The sequence below is a fragment of the Clarias gariepinus genome, chromosome 9, assembly GCF_024256425.1.
Source record: "Clarias gariepinus isolate MV-2021 ecotype Netherlands chromosome 9, CGAR_prim_01v2, whole genome shotgun sequence".
NCBI classification, from domain to species: Eukaryota; Metazoa; Chordata; class Actinopteri; order Siluriformes; family Clariidae; genus Clarias; species Clarias gariepinus.
This window is the reverse complement of record NC_071108.1, coordinates 2,046,668-2,059,037: the sequence shown is the minus strand read 5'-3', so window position 1 is coordinate 2,059,037 and position 12,370 is coordinate 2,046,668. Positions and strand designations below refer to the sequence as shown.

The following is a 12,370-nucleotide window of genomic DNA, read 5'->3' as shown; positions in this document are numbered from 1 at the left end:
GGCAGAGGGTACCTCAGGACTCAGCTTAAAAGCCACTGGCAAAGACAAATAACGGTGTTTAAACAAAGATCACATCGCATGCTTCTACAGTATGTTCAGCTGAAAATCGTTACATGTCTCCTGCTGAGCTGGTTGAGTGGAAAACACTCTAGTCTCGAAACTGCCCTTTTGTTTAGCTCACGTCAGCCACCTCAGTGTCTGGAGGAATGCCTCAGGCACCGCATTACCACGAAGGGCTAAGGCATCTTGAGCTCCTGTGGTAGCGTGGCCGAGTGGTCTAAGGCGCTGGATTTAGGCTCCAGTCTCAATGGAGGCGTGGGTTCAAATCCCACCGCTGCCAGGATGCAATTTTAAAGGCACAAGCCACTGTCTTCAGGATCTTTGGAAGGGTTCATGCTGAACCGTGGAGAGCCCAATTAGGACAAAATTCCAAGATGTACAGCACTGGCTCTATAGCTTCTCAAATGTTGGTGGGCTTTTCCAAATTCTCTTTGCATATCCAGGTAAGAAGAACAGTTACACTGTCCCAAAAAAAAAACGCGTCTCTTAAGCGCGATAAGCTATCTGGACGAGGTGGCCGAGAGGTTAAGGCGATGGACTGCTAATCCATTGTGCTCTGCACGCGTGGGTTCGAATCCCACCTTCGTCGCTTGTTTAGCCCCATCTTTACATGAACAGTGGGCTTGATTGCAGACACCAGGCGAATACAGGTCCATGAGACCGACTACAGTAGACTGGAGTGAGAAAGATGAAAACCTAGCGTGGTACCTATGCGCTTTGCAACCATGATCTGTATTTACATGCTGGTTGGCCGCCATTTCTGTGAGGCTCTTGCGTCGCTGAAGGCCTGTCAAAGATTACAGTAACAAGGAAACTTCATCCTTACCTCCTTCTTTTCCACAGACTGGGATGGAAGTTTCTATGTGCGAGCTATGTCAACAAGCGATGAACTGCCAATCCAACGTGCACAGCTCAAGCGGTTATGGATCCCGTTGCTCTTGAAAAGACTTTGCATAATCAGTCTTACTGAAGTAAAGAAAAGAAATAGCGCAGACATTAATCTCCCATCCCACCGATGCCAGAAAGGTCTCCTTCTGCACACAGTAAATGTCTGACAGGTGACCGCAGTGTACAAAACATGGAACAATGGTTCCCAAACCTGGTTCTGAAGCAGCCTCTGTCCTGCACATGTTAATGTTTTCCCTGCTCTAGCACAACCACTTCAATTCAGAAAAGGCTATTAATTAGCTGTTCAATTGAGTCGGATATGCCGGGAGTGGAGAACACACAAAGATGTGCAGGGCAGAGGGTACCTCAGGACTCAGCTTAAAAGCCACTGGCAAAGACAAATAACGGTGTTTAAACAAAGATCACATCGCATGCTTCTACAGTATGTTCAGCTGAAAATCGTTACATGTCTCCTGCTGAGCTGGTTGAGTGGAAAACACTCTAGTCTCGAAACTGCCCTTTTGTTTAGCTCACGTCAGCCACCTCAGTGTCTGGAGGAATGCCTCAGGCACCGCATTACCACGAAGGGCTAAGGCATCTTGAGCTCCTGTGGTAGCGTGGCCGAGTGGTCTAAGGCGCTGGATTTAGGCTCCAGTCTCAATGGAGGCGTGGGTTCAAATCCCACCGCTGCCAGGATGCAATTTTAAAGGCACAAGCCACTGTCTTCAGGATCTTTGGAAGGGTTCATGCTGAACCGTGGAGAGCCCAATTAGGACAAAATTCCAAGATGTACAGCACTGGCTCTATAGCTTCTCAAATGTTGGTGGGCTTTTCCAAATTCTCTTTGCATATTTAAGTACGAAGAACAGTTACACTGTCCCAAAAAAAAAACGCGTCTCTTAAGCGGAATAAGCTATCTGGACGAGGTGGCCGAGAGGTTAAGGCGATGGACTGCTAATCCATTGTGCTCTGCACGCGTGGGTTCGAATCCCACCTTCGTCGCTTGTTTAGCCCCATCTTTACATGAACAGTGGGCTTGATTGCAGACACCAGGCGAATACAGGTCCATGAGACCGACTACAGTAGACTGGAGTGAGAAAGATGAAAACCTAGCGTGGTACCTATGCGCTTTGCAACCATGATCTGTATTTACATGCTGGTTGGCCGCCATTTCTGTGAGGCTCTTGCGTCGCTGAAGGCCTGTCAAAGATTACAGTAACAAGGAAACTTCATCCTTACCTCCTTCTTTTCCACAGACTGGGATGGAAGTTTCTATGTGCGAGCTATGTCAACAAGCGATGAACTGCCAATCCAACGTGCACAGCTCAAGCGGTTATGGATCCCGTTGCTCTTGAAAAGACTTTGCATAATCAGTCTTACTGAAGTAAAAAAAAGAAATAGCGCAGACATTAATCTCCCATCCCACCGATGCCAGAAAGGTCTCCTTCTGCACACAGTAAATGTCTGACAGGTGACCGCAGTGTACAAAACATGGAACAATGGTTCCCAAACCTGGTTCTGAAGCAGCCTCTGTCCTGCACATGTTAATGTTTTCCCTGCTCTAGCACAACCACTTCAATTCAGAAAAGGCTATTAATTAGCTGTTCAATTGAGTCGGATATGCCGGGAGTGGAGAACACACAAAGATGTGCAGGGCAGAGGGTACCTCAGGACTCAGCTTAAAAGCCACTGGCAAAGACAAATAACGGTGTTTAAACAAAGATCACATCGCATGCTTCTACAGTATGTTCAGCTGAAAATCGTTACATGTCTCCTGCTGAGCTGGTTGAGTGGAAAACACTCTAGTCTCGAAACTGCCCTTTTGTTTAGCTCACGTCAGCCACCTCAGTGTCTGGAGGAATGCCTCAGGCACCACATTACCACGAAGGGCTAAGGCATCTTGAGCTCCTGTGGTAGCGTGGCCGAGTGGTCTAAGGCGCTGGATTTAGGCTCCAGTCTCAATGGAGGCGTGGGTTCAAATCCCACCGCTGCCAGGATGCAATTTTAAAGGCACAAGCCACTGTCTTCAGGATCTTTGGAAGGGTTCATGCTGAACCGTGGAGAGCCCAATTAGGACAAAATTCCAAGATGTACAGCACTGGCTCTATAGCTTCTCAAATGTTGGTGGGCTTTTCCAAATTCTCTTTGCATATCCAGGTAAGAAGAACAGTTACACTGTCCCAAAAAAAAAAACGCGTCTCTTAAGCGCGATAAGCTATCTGGACGAGGTGGCCGAGAGGTTAAGGCGATGGACTGCTAATCCATTGTGCTCTGCACGCGTGGGTTCGAATCCCACCTTCGTCGCTTGTTTAGCCCCATCTTTACATGAACAGTGGGCTTGATTGCAGACACCAGGCGAATACAGGTCCATGAGACCGACTACAGTAGACTGGAGTGAGAAAGATGAAAACCTAGCGTGGTACCTATGCGCTTTGCAACCATGATCTGTATTTACATGCTGGTTGGCCGCCATTTCTGTGAGGCTCTTGCGTCGCTGAAGGCCTGTCAAAGATTACAGTAACAAGGAAACTTCATCCTTACCTCCTTCTTTTCCACAGACTGGGATGGAAGTTTCTATGTGCGAGCTATGTCAACAAGCGATGAACTGCCAATCCAACGTGCACAGCTCAAGCGGTTATGGATCCCGTTGCTCTTGAAAAGACTTTGCATAATCAGTCTTACTGAAGTAAAGAAAAGAAATAGCGCAGACATTAATCTCCCATCCCACCGATGCCAGAAAGGTCTCCTTCTGCACACAGTAAATGTCTGACAGGTGACCGCAGTGTACAAAACATGGAACAATGGTTCCCAAACCTGGTTCTGAAGCAGCCTCTGTCCTGCACATGTTAATGTTTTCCCTGCTCTAGCACAACCACTTCAATTCAGAAAAGGCTATTAATTAGCTGTTCAATTGAGTCGGATATGCCGGGAGTGGAGAACACACAAAGATGTGCAGGGCAGAGGGTACCTCAGGACTCAGCTTAAAAGCCACTGGCAAAGACAAATAACGGTGTTTAAACAAAGATCACATCGCATGCTTCTACAGTATGTTCAGCTGAAAATCGTTACATGTCTCCTGCTGAGCTGGTTGAGTGGAAAACACTCTAGTCTCGAAACTGGCCTTTTGTTTAGCTCACGTCAGCCACCTCAGTGTCTGGAGGAATGCCTCAGGCACCGCATTACCACGAAGGGCTAAGGCATCTTGAGCTCCTGTGGTAGCGTGGCCGAGTGGTCTAAGGCGCTGGATTTAGGCTCCAGTCTCAATGGAGGCGTGGGTTCAAATCCCACCGCTGCCAGGATGCAATTTTAAAGGCACAAGCCACTGTCTTCAGGATCTTTGGAAGGGTTCATGCTGAACCGTGGAGAGCCCAATTAGGACAAAATTCCAAGATGTACAGCACTGGCTCTATAGCTTCTCAAATGTTGGTGGGCTTTTCCAAATTCTCTTTGCATATCCAGGTAAGAAGAACAGTTACACTGTCCCAAAAAAAAAAACGCGTCTCTTAAGCGCGATAAGCTATCTGGACGAGGTGGCCGAGAGGTTAAGGCGATGGACTGCTAATCCATTGTGCTCTGCACGCGTGGGTTCGAATCCCACCTTCGTCGCTTGTTTAGCCCCATCTTTACATGAACAGTGGGCTTGATTGCAGACACCAGGCGAATACAGGTCCATGAGACCGACTACAGTAGACTGGAGTGAGAAAGATGAAAACCTAGCGTGGTACCTATGCGCTTTGCAACCATGATCTGTATTTACATGCTGGTTGGCCGCCATTTCTGTGAGGCTCTTGCGTCGCTGAAGGCCTGTCAAAGATTACAGTAACAAGGAAACTTCATCCTTACCTCCTTCTTTTCCACAGACTGGGATGGAAGTTTCTATGTGCGAGCTATGTCAAAAAAAAAACGCGTCTCTTAAGCGCGATAAGCTATCTGGACGAGGTGGCCGAGAGGTTAAGGCGATGGACTGCTAATCCATTGTGCTCTGCACGCGTGGGTTCGAATCCCACCTTCGTCGCTTGTTTAGCCCCATCTTTACATGAACAGTGGGCTTGATTGCAGACACCAGGCGAATACAGGTCCATGAGACCGACTACAGTAGACTGGAGTGAGAAAGATGAAAACCTAGCGTGGTACCTATGCGCTTTGCAACCATGATCTGTATTTACATGCTGGTTGGCCGCCATTTCTGTGAGGCTCTTGCGTCGCTGAAGGCCTGTCAAAGATTACAGTAACAAGGAAACTTCATCCTTACCTCCTTCTTTTCCACAGACTGGGATGGAAGTTTCTATGTGCGAGCTATGTCAACAAGCGATGAACTGCCAATCCAACGTGCACAGCTCAAGCGGTTATGGATCCCGTTGCTCTTGAAAAGACTTTGCATAATCAGTCTTACTGAAGTAAAAAAAAGAAATAGCGCAGACATTAATCTCCCATCCCACCGATGCCAGAAAGGTCTCCTTCTGCACACAGTAAATGTCTGACAGGTGACCGCAGTGTACAAAACATGGAACAATGGTTCCCAAACCTGGTTCTGAAGCAGCCTCTGTCCTGCACATGTTAATGTTTTCCCTGCTCTAGCACAACCACTTCAATTCAGAAAAGGCTATTAATTAGCTGTTCAATTGAGTCGGATATGCCGGGAGTGGAGAACACACAAAGATGTGCAGGGCAGAGGGTACCTCAGGACTCAGCTTAAAAGCCACTGGCAAAGACAAATAACGGTGTTTAAACAAAGATCACATCGCATGCTTCTACAGTATGTTCAGCTGAAAATCGTTACATGTCTCCTGCTGAGCTGGTTGAGTGGAAAACACTCTAGTCTCGAAACTGCCCTTTTGTTTAGCTCACGTCAGCCACCTCAGTGTCTGGAGGAATGCCTCAGGCACCACATTACCACGAAGGGCTAAGGCATCTTGAGCTCCTGTGGTAGCGTGGCCGAGTGGTCTAAGGCGCTGGATTTAGGCTCCAGTCTCAATGGAGGCGTGGGTTCAAATCCCACCGCTGCCAGGATGCAATTTTAAAGGCACAAGCCACTGTCTTCAGGATCTTTGGAAGGGTTCATGCTGAACCGTGGAGAGCCCAATTAGGACAAAATTCCAAGATGTACAGCACTGGCTCTATAGCTTCTCAAATGTTGGTGGGCTTTTCCAAATTCTCTTTGCATATCCAGGTAAGAAGAACAGTTACACTGTCCCAAAAAAAAAACGCGTCTCTTAAGCGCGATAAGCTATCTGGACGAGGTGGCCGAGAGGTTAAGGCGATGGACTGCTAATCCATTGTGCTCTGCACGCGTGGGTTCGAATCCCACCTTCGTCGCTTGTTTAGCCCCATCTTTACATGAACAGTGGGCTTGATTGCAGACACCAGGCGAATACAGGTCCATGAGACCGACTACAGTAGACTGGAGTGAGAAAGATGAAAACCTAGCGTGGTACCTATGCGCTTTGCAACCATGATCTGTATTTACATGCTGGTTGGCCGCCATTTCTGTGAGGCTCTTGCGTCGCTGAAGGCCTGTCAAAGATTACAGTAACAAGGAAACTTCATCCTTACCTCCTTCTTTTCCACAGACTGGGATGGAAGTTTCTATGTGCGAGCTATGTCAACAAGCGATGAACTGCCAATCCAACGTGCACAGCTCAAGCGGTTATGGATCCCGTTGCTCTTGAAAAGACTTTGCATAATCAGTCTTACTGAAGTAAAGAAAAGAAATAGCGCAGACATTAATCTCCCATCCCACCGATGCCAGAAAGGTCTCCTTCTGCACACAGTAAATGTCTGACAGGTGACCGCAGTGTACAAAACATGGAACAATGGTTCCCAAACCTGGTTCTGAAGCAGCCTCTGTCCTGCACATGTTAATGTTTTCCCTGCTCTAGCACAACCACTTCAATTCAGAAAAGGCTATTAATTAGCTGTTCAATTGAGTCGGATATGCCGGGAGTGGAGAACACACAAAGATGTGCAGGGCAGAGGGTACCTCAGGACTCAGCTTAAAAGCCACTGGCAAAGACAAATAACGGTGTTTAAACAAAGATCACATCGCATGCTTCTACAGTATGTTCAGCTGAAAATCGTTACATGTCTCCTGCTGAGCTGGTTGAGTGGAAAACACTCTAGTCTCGAAACTGCCCTTTTGTTTAGCTCACGTCAGCCACCTCAGTGTCTGGAGGAATGCCTCAGGCACCACATTACCACGAAGGGCTAAGGCATCTTGAGCTCCTGTGGTAGCGTGGCCGAGTGGTCTAAGGCGCTGGATTTAGGCTCCAGTCTCAATGGAGGCGTGGGTTCAAATCCCACCGCTGCCAGGATGCAATTTTAAAGGCACAAGCCACTGTCTTCAGGATCTTTGGAAGGGTTCATGCTGAACCGTGGAGAGCCCAATTAGGACAAAATTCCAAGATGTACAGCACTGGCTCTATAGCTTCTCAAATGTTGGTGGGCTTTTCCAAATTCTCTTTGCATATCCAGGTAAGAAGAACAGTTACACTGTCCCCCAAAAAAAAACGCGTCTCTTAAGCGCGATAAGCTATCTGGACGAGGTGGCCGAGAGGTTAAGGCGATGGACTGCTAATCCATTGTGCTCTGCACGCGTGGGTTCGAATCCCACCTTCGTCGCTTGTTTAGCCCCATCTTTACATGAACAGTGGGCTTGATTGCAGACACCAGGCGAATACAGGTCCATGAGACCGACTACAGTAGACTGGAGTGAGAAAGATGAAAACCTAGCGTGGTACCTATGCGCTTTGCAACCATGATCTGTATTTACATGCTGGTTGGCCGCCATTTCTGTGAGGCTCTTGCGTCGCTGAAGGCCTGTCAAAGATTACAGTAACAAGGAAACTTCATCCTTACCTCCTTCTTTTCCACAGACTGGGATGGAAGTTTCTATGTGCGAGCTATGTCAACAAGCGATGAACTGCCAATCCAACGTGCACAGCTCAAGCGGTTATGGATCCCGTTGCTCTTGAAAAGACTTTGCATAATCAGTCTTACTGAAGTAAAAAAAAGAAATAGCGCAGACATTAATCTCCCATCCCACCGATGCCAGAAAGGTCTCCTTCTGCACACAGTAAATGTCTGACAGGTGACCGCAGTGTACAAAACATGGAACAATGGTTCCCAAACCTGGTTCTGAAGCAGCCTCTGTCCTGCACATGTTAATGTTTTCCCTGCTCTAGCACAACCACTTCAATTCAGAAAAGGCTATTAATTAGCTGTTCAATTGAGTCGGATATGCCGGGAGTGGAGAACACACAAAGATGTGCAGGGCAGAGGGTACCTCAGGACTCAGCTTAAAAGCCACTGGCAAAGACAAATAACGGTGTTTAAACAAAGATCACATCGCATGCTTCTACAGTATGTTCAGCTGAAAATCGTTACATGTCTCCTGCTGAGCTGGTTGAGTGGAAAACACTCTAGTCTCGAAACTGCCCTTTTGTTTAGCTCACGTCAGCCACCTCAGTGTCTGGAGGAATGCCTCAGGCACCACATTACCACGAAGGGCTAAGGCATCTTGAGCTCCTGTGGTAGCGTGGCCGAGTGGTCTAAGGCGCTGGATTTAGGCTCCAGTCTCAATGGAGGCGTGGGTTCAAATCCCACCGCTGCCAGGATGCAATTTTAAAGGCACAAGCCACTGTCTTCAGGATCTTTGGAAGGGTTCATGCTGAACCGTGGAGAGCCCAATTAGGACAAAATTCCAAGATGTACAGCACTGGCTCTATAGCTTCTCAAATGTTGGTGGGCTTTTCCAAATTCTCTTTGCATATCCAGGTAAGAAGAACAGTTACACTGTCCCAAAAAAAAAACGCGTCTCTTAAGCGCGATAAGCTATCTGGACGAGGTGGCCGAGAGGTTAAGGCGATGGACTGCTAATCCATTGTGCTCTGCACGCGTGGGTTCGAATCCCACCTTCGTCGCTGGTTTAGCCCCATCTTTACATGAACAGTGGGCTTGATTGCAGACACCAGGCGAATACAGGTCCATGAGACCGACTACAGTAGACTGGAGTGAGAAAGATGAAAACCTAGCGTGGTACCTATGCGCTTTGCAACCATGATCTGTATTTACATGCTGGTTGGCCGCCATTTCTGTGAGGCTCTTGCGTCGCTGAAGGCCTGTCAAAGATTACAGTAACAAGGAAACTTCATCCTTACCTCCTTCTTTTCCACAGACTGGGATGGAAGTTTCTATGTGCGAGCTATGTCAACAAGCGATGAACTGCCAATCCAACGTGCACAGCTCAAGCGGTTATGGATCCCGTTGCTCTTGAAAAGACTTTGCATAATCAGTCTTACTGAAGTAAAGAAAAGAAATAGCGCAGACATTAATCTCCCATCCCACCGATGCCAGAAAGGTCTCCTTCTGCACACAGTAAATGTCTGACAGGTGACCGCAGTGTACAAAACATGGAACAATGGTTCCCAAACCTGGTTCTGAAGCAGCCTCTGTCCTGCACATGTTAATGTTTTCCCTGCTCTAGCACAACCACTTCAATTCAGAAAAGGCTATTAATTAGCTGTTCAATTGAGTCGGATATGCCGGGAGTGGAGAACACACAAAGATGTGCAGGGCAGAGGGTACCTCAGGACTCAGCTTAAAAGCCACTGGCAAAGACAAATAACGGTGTTTAAACAAAGATCACATCGCATGCTTCTACAGTATGTTCAGCTGAAAATCGTTACATGTCTCCTGCTGAGCTGGTTGAGTGGAAAACACTCTAGTCTCGAAACTGCCCTTTTGTTTAGCTCACGTCAGCCACCTCAGTGTCTGGAGGAATGCCTCAGGCACCGCATTACCACGAAGGGCTAAGGCATCTTGAGCTCCTGTGGTAGCGTGGCCGAGTGGTCTAAGGCGCTGGATTTAGGCTCCAGTCTCAATGGAGGCGTGGGTTCAAATCCCACCGCTGCCAGGATGCAATTTTAAAGGCACAAGCCACTGTCTTCAGGATCTTTGGAAGGGTTCATGCTGAACCGTGGAGAGCCCAATTAGGACAAAATTCCAAGATGTACAGCACTGGCTCTATAGCTTCTCAAATGTTGGTGGGCTTTTCCAAATTCTCTTTGCATATCCAGGTAAGAAGAACAGTTACACTGTCCCAAAAAAAAAACGCGTCTCTTAAGCGCGATAAGCTATCTGGACGAGGTGGCCGAGAGGTTAAGGCGATGGACTGCTAATCCATTGTGCTCTGCACGCGTGGGTTCGAATCCCACCTTCGTCGCTTGTTTAGCCCCATCTTTACATGAACAGTGGGCTTGATTGCAGACACCAGGCGAATACAGGTCCATGAGACCGACTACAGTAGACTGGAGTGAGAAAGATGAAAACCTAGCGTGGTACCTATGCGCTTTGCAACCATGATCTGTATTTACATGCTGGTTGGCCGCCATTTCTGTGAGGCTCTTGCGTCGCTGAAGGCCTGTCAAAGATTACAGTAACAAGGAAACTTCATCCTTACCTCCTTCTTTTCCACAGACTGGGATGGAAGTTTCTATGTGCGAGCTATGTCAACAAGCGATGAACTGCCAATCCAACGTGCACAGCTCAAGCGGTTATGGATCCCGTTGCTCTTGAAAAGACTTTGCATAATCAGTCTTACTGAAGTAAAAAAAAGAAATAGCGCAGACATTAATCTCCCATCCCACCGATGCCAGAAAGGTCTCCTTCTGCACACAGTAAATGTCTGACAGGTGACCGCAGTGTACAAAACATGGAACAATGGTTCCCAAACCTGGTTCTGAAGCAGCCTCTGTCCTGCACATGTTAATGTTTTCCCTGCTCTAGCACAACCACTTCAATTCAGAAAAGGCTATTAATTAGCTGTTCAATTGAGTCGGATATGCCGGGAGTGGAGAACACACAAAGATGTGCAGGGCAGAGGGTACCTCAGGACTCAGCTTAAAAGCCACTGGCAAAGACAAATAACGGTGTTTAAACAAAGATCACATCGCATGCTTCTACAGTATGTTCAGCTGAAAATCGTTACATGTCTCCTGCTGAGCTGGTTGAGTGGAAAACACTCTAGTCTCGAAACTGCCCTTTTGTTTAGCTCACGTCAGCCACCTCAGTGTCTGGAGGAATGCCTCAGGCACCGCATTACCACGAAGGGCTAAGGCATCTTGAGCTCCTGTGGTAGCGTGGCCGAGTGGTCTAAGGCGCTGGATTTAGGCTCCAGTCTCAATGGAGGCGTGGGTTCAAATCCCACCGCTGCCAGGATGCAATTTTAAAGGCACAAGCCACTGTCTTCAGGATCTTTGGAAGGGTTCATGCTGAACCGTGGAGAGCCCAATTAGGACAAAATTCCAAGATGTACAGCACTGGCTCTATAGCTTCTCAAATGTTGGTGGGCTTTTCCAAATTCTCTTTGCATATCCAGGTAAGAAGAACAGTTACACTGTCCCAAAAAAAAAACGCGTCTCTTAAGCGCGATAAGCTATCTGGACGAGGTGGCCGAGAGGTTAAGGCGATGGACTGCTAATCCATTGTGCTCTACACGCGTGGGTTCGAATCCCACCTTCGTCGCTTGTTTAGCCCCATCTTTACATGAACAGTGGGCTTGATTGCAGACACCAGGCGAATACAGGTCCATGAGACCGACTACAGTAGACTGGAGTGAGAAAGATGAAAACCTAGCGTGGTACCTATGCGCTTTGCAACCATGATCTGTATTTACATGCTGGTTGGCCGCCATTTCTGTGAGGCTCTTGCGTCGCTGAAGGCCTGTCAAAGATTACATTAACAAGGAAACTTCATCCTTACCTCCTTCTTTTCCACAGACTGGGATGGAAGTTTCTATGTGCGAGCTATGTCAACAAGCGATGAACTGCCAATCCAACGTGCACAGCTCAAGCGGTTATGGATCCCGTTGCTCTTGAAAAGACTTTGCATAATCAGTCTTACTGAAGTAAAAAAAAGAAATAGCGCAGACATTAATCTCCCATCCCACCGATGCCAGAAAGGTCTCCTTCTGCACACAGTAAATGTCTGACAGGTGACCGCAGTGTACAAAACATGGAACAATGGTTCCCAAACCTGGTTCTGAAGCAGCCTCTGTCCTGCACATGTTAATGTTTTCCCTGCTCTAGCACAACCACTTCAATTCAGAAAAGGCTATTAATTAGCTGTTCAATTGAGTCGGATATGCCGGGAGTGGAGAACACACAAAGATGTGCAGGGCAGAGGGTACCTCAGGACTCAGCTTAAAAGCCACTGGCAAAGACAAATAACGGTGTTTAAACAAAGATCACATCGCATGCTTCTACAGTATGTTCAGCTGAAAATCGTTACATGTCTCCTGCTGAGCTGGTTGAGTGGAAAACACTCTAGTCTCGAAACTGCCCTTTTGTTTAGCTCACGTCAGCCACCTCAGTGTCTGGAGGAATGCCTCAGGCACCGCATTACCACGAAGGGCTAAGGCATCTTG

The 12,370-nt window shown here is 47.6% G+C and overlaps 18 non-coding genes across 18 annotated transcripts; all 18 read left to right on the top strand.

The window, feature by feature from the left end:
• The first annotated feature begins 258 nt into the window (after window positions 1-258).
• trnal-uag (transfer RNA leucine (anticodon UAG)) lies at window positions 259-340 on the top strand. The gene has a single exon. It is a non-coding gene; the product is annotated as a tRNA-Leu (tRNA).
• Window positions 341-567: 227 nt separating this feature from the next.
• Window positions 568-649, top strand: trnas-gcu (transfer RNA serine (anticodon GCU)). Its single transcript has one exon. It is a non-coding gene; the product is annotated as a tRNA-Ser (tRNA).
• Window positions 650-1,559: 910 nt separating this feature from the next.
• On the top strand, window positions 1,560-1,641 carry trnal-uag (transfer RNA leucine (anticodon UAG)). Its single transcript has one exon. It is a non-coding gene; the product is annotated as a tRNA-Leu (tRNA).
• A 227-nt stretch (window positions 1,642-1,868) lies between these two features.
• Window positions 1,869-1,950, top strand: trnas-gcu (transfer RNA serine (anticodon GCU)). The gene has a single exon. It is a non-coding gene; the product is annotated as a tRNA-Ser (tRNA).
• Window positions 1,951-2,860: 910 nt separating this feature from the next.
• On the top strand, window positions 2,861-2,942 carry trnal-uag (transfer RNA leucine (anticodon UAG)). Its single transcript has one exon. It is a non-coding gene; the product is annotated as a tRNA-Leu (tRNA).
• A 228-nt stretch (window positions 2,943-3,170) lies between these two features.
• Window positions 3,171-3,252, top strand: trnas-gcu (transfer RNA serine (anticodon GCU)). Its single transcript has one exon. It is a non-coding gene; the product is annotated as a tRNA-Ser (tRNA).
• Window positions 3,253-4,162: 910 nt separating this feature from the next.
• Window positions 4,163-4,244, top strand: trnal-uag (transfer RNA leucine (anticodon UAG)). Its single transcript has one exon. It is a non-coding gene; the product is annotated as a tRNA-Leu (tRNA).
• Window positions 4,245-4,472: 228 nt separating this feature from the next.
• trnas-gcu (transfer RNA serine (anticodon GCU)) lies at window positions 4,473-4,554 on the top strand. The gene has a single exon. It is a non-coding gene; the product is annotated as a tRNA-Ser (tRNA).
• Window positions 4,555-4,881: 327 nt separating this feature from the next.
• Window positions 4,882-4,963, top strand: trnas-gcu (transfer RNA serine (anticodon GCU)). The gene has a single exon. It is a non-coding gene; the product is annotated as a tRNA-Ser (tRNA).
• Window positions 4,964-5,873: 910 nt separating this feature from the next.
• Window positions 5,874-5,955, top strand: trnal-uag (transfer RNA leucine (anticodon UAG)). The gene has a single exon. It is a non-coding gene; the product is annotated as a tRNA-Leu (tRNA).
• A 227-nt stretch (window positions 5,956-6,182) lies between these two features.
• On the top strand, window positions 6,183-6,264 carry trnas-gcu (transfer RNA serine (anticodon GCU)). Its single transcript has one exon. It is a non-coding gene; the product is annotated as a tRNA-Ser (tRNA).
• A 910-nt stretch (window positions 6,265-7,174) lies between these two features.
• trnal-uag (transfer RNA leucine (anticodon UAG)) lies at window positions 7,175-7,256 on the top strand. The gene has a single exon. It is a non-coding gene; the product is annotated as a tRNA-Leu (tRNA).
• A 228-nt stretch (window positions 7,257-7,484) lies between these two features.
• Window positions 7,485-7,566, top strand: trnas-gcu (transfer RNA serine (anticodon GCU)). The gene has a single exon. It is a non-coding gene; the product is annotated as a tRNA-Ser (tRNA).
• Window positions 7,567-8,476: 910 nt separating this feature from the next.
• trnal-uag (transfer RNA leucine (anticodon UAG)) lies at window positions 8,477-8,558 on the top strand. Its single transcript has one exon. It is a non-coding gene; the product is annotated as a tRNA-Leu (tRNA).
• A 227-nt stretch (window positions 8,559-8,785) lies between these two features.
• trnas-gcu (transfer RNA serine (anticodon GCU)) lies at window positions 8,786-8,867 on the top strand. The gene has a single exon. It is a non-coding gene; the product is annotated as a tRNA-Ser (tRNA).
• Window positions 8,868-9,777: 910 nt separating this feature from the next.
• trnal-uag (transfer RNA leucine (anticodon UAG)) lies at window positions 9,778-9,859 on the top strand. The gene has a single exon. It is a non-coding gene; the product is annotated as a tRNA-Leu (tRNA).
• Window positions 9,860-10,086: 227 nt separating this feature from the next.
• trnas-gcu (transfer RNA serine (anticodon GCU)) lies at window positions 10,087-10,168 on the top strand. Its single transcript has one exon. It is a non-coding gene; the product is annotated as a tRNA-Ser (tRNA).
• A 910-nt stretch (window positions 10,169-11,078) lies between these two features.
• Window positions 11,079-11,160, top strand: trnal-uag (transfer RNA leucine (anticodon UAG)). The gene has a single exon. It is a non-coding gene; the product is annotated as a tRNA-Leu (tRNA).
• Window positions 11,161-12,370: the final 1,210 nt, after the last annotated feature.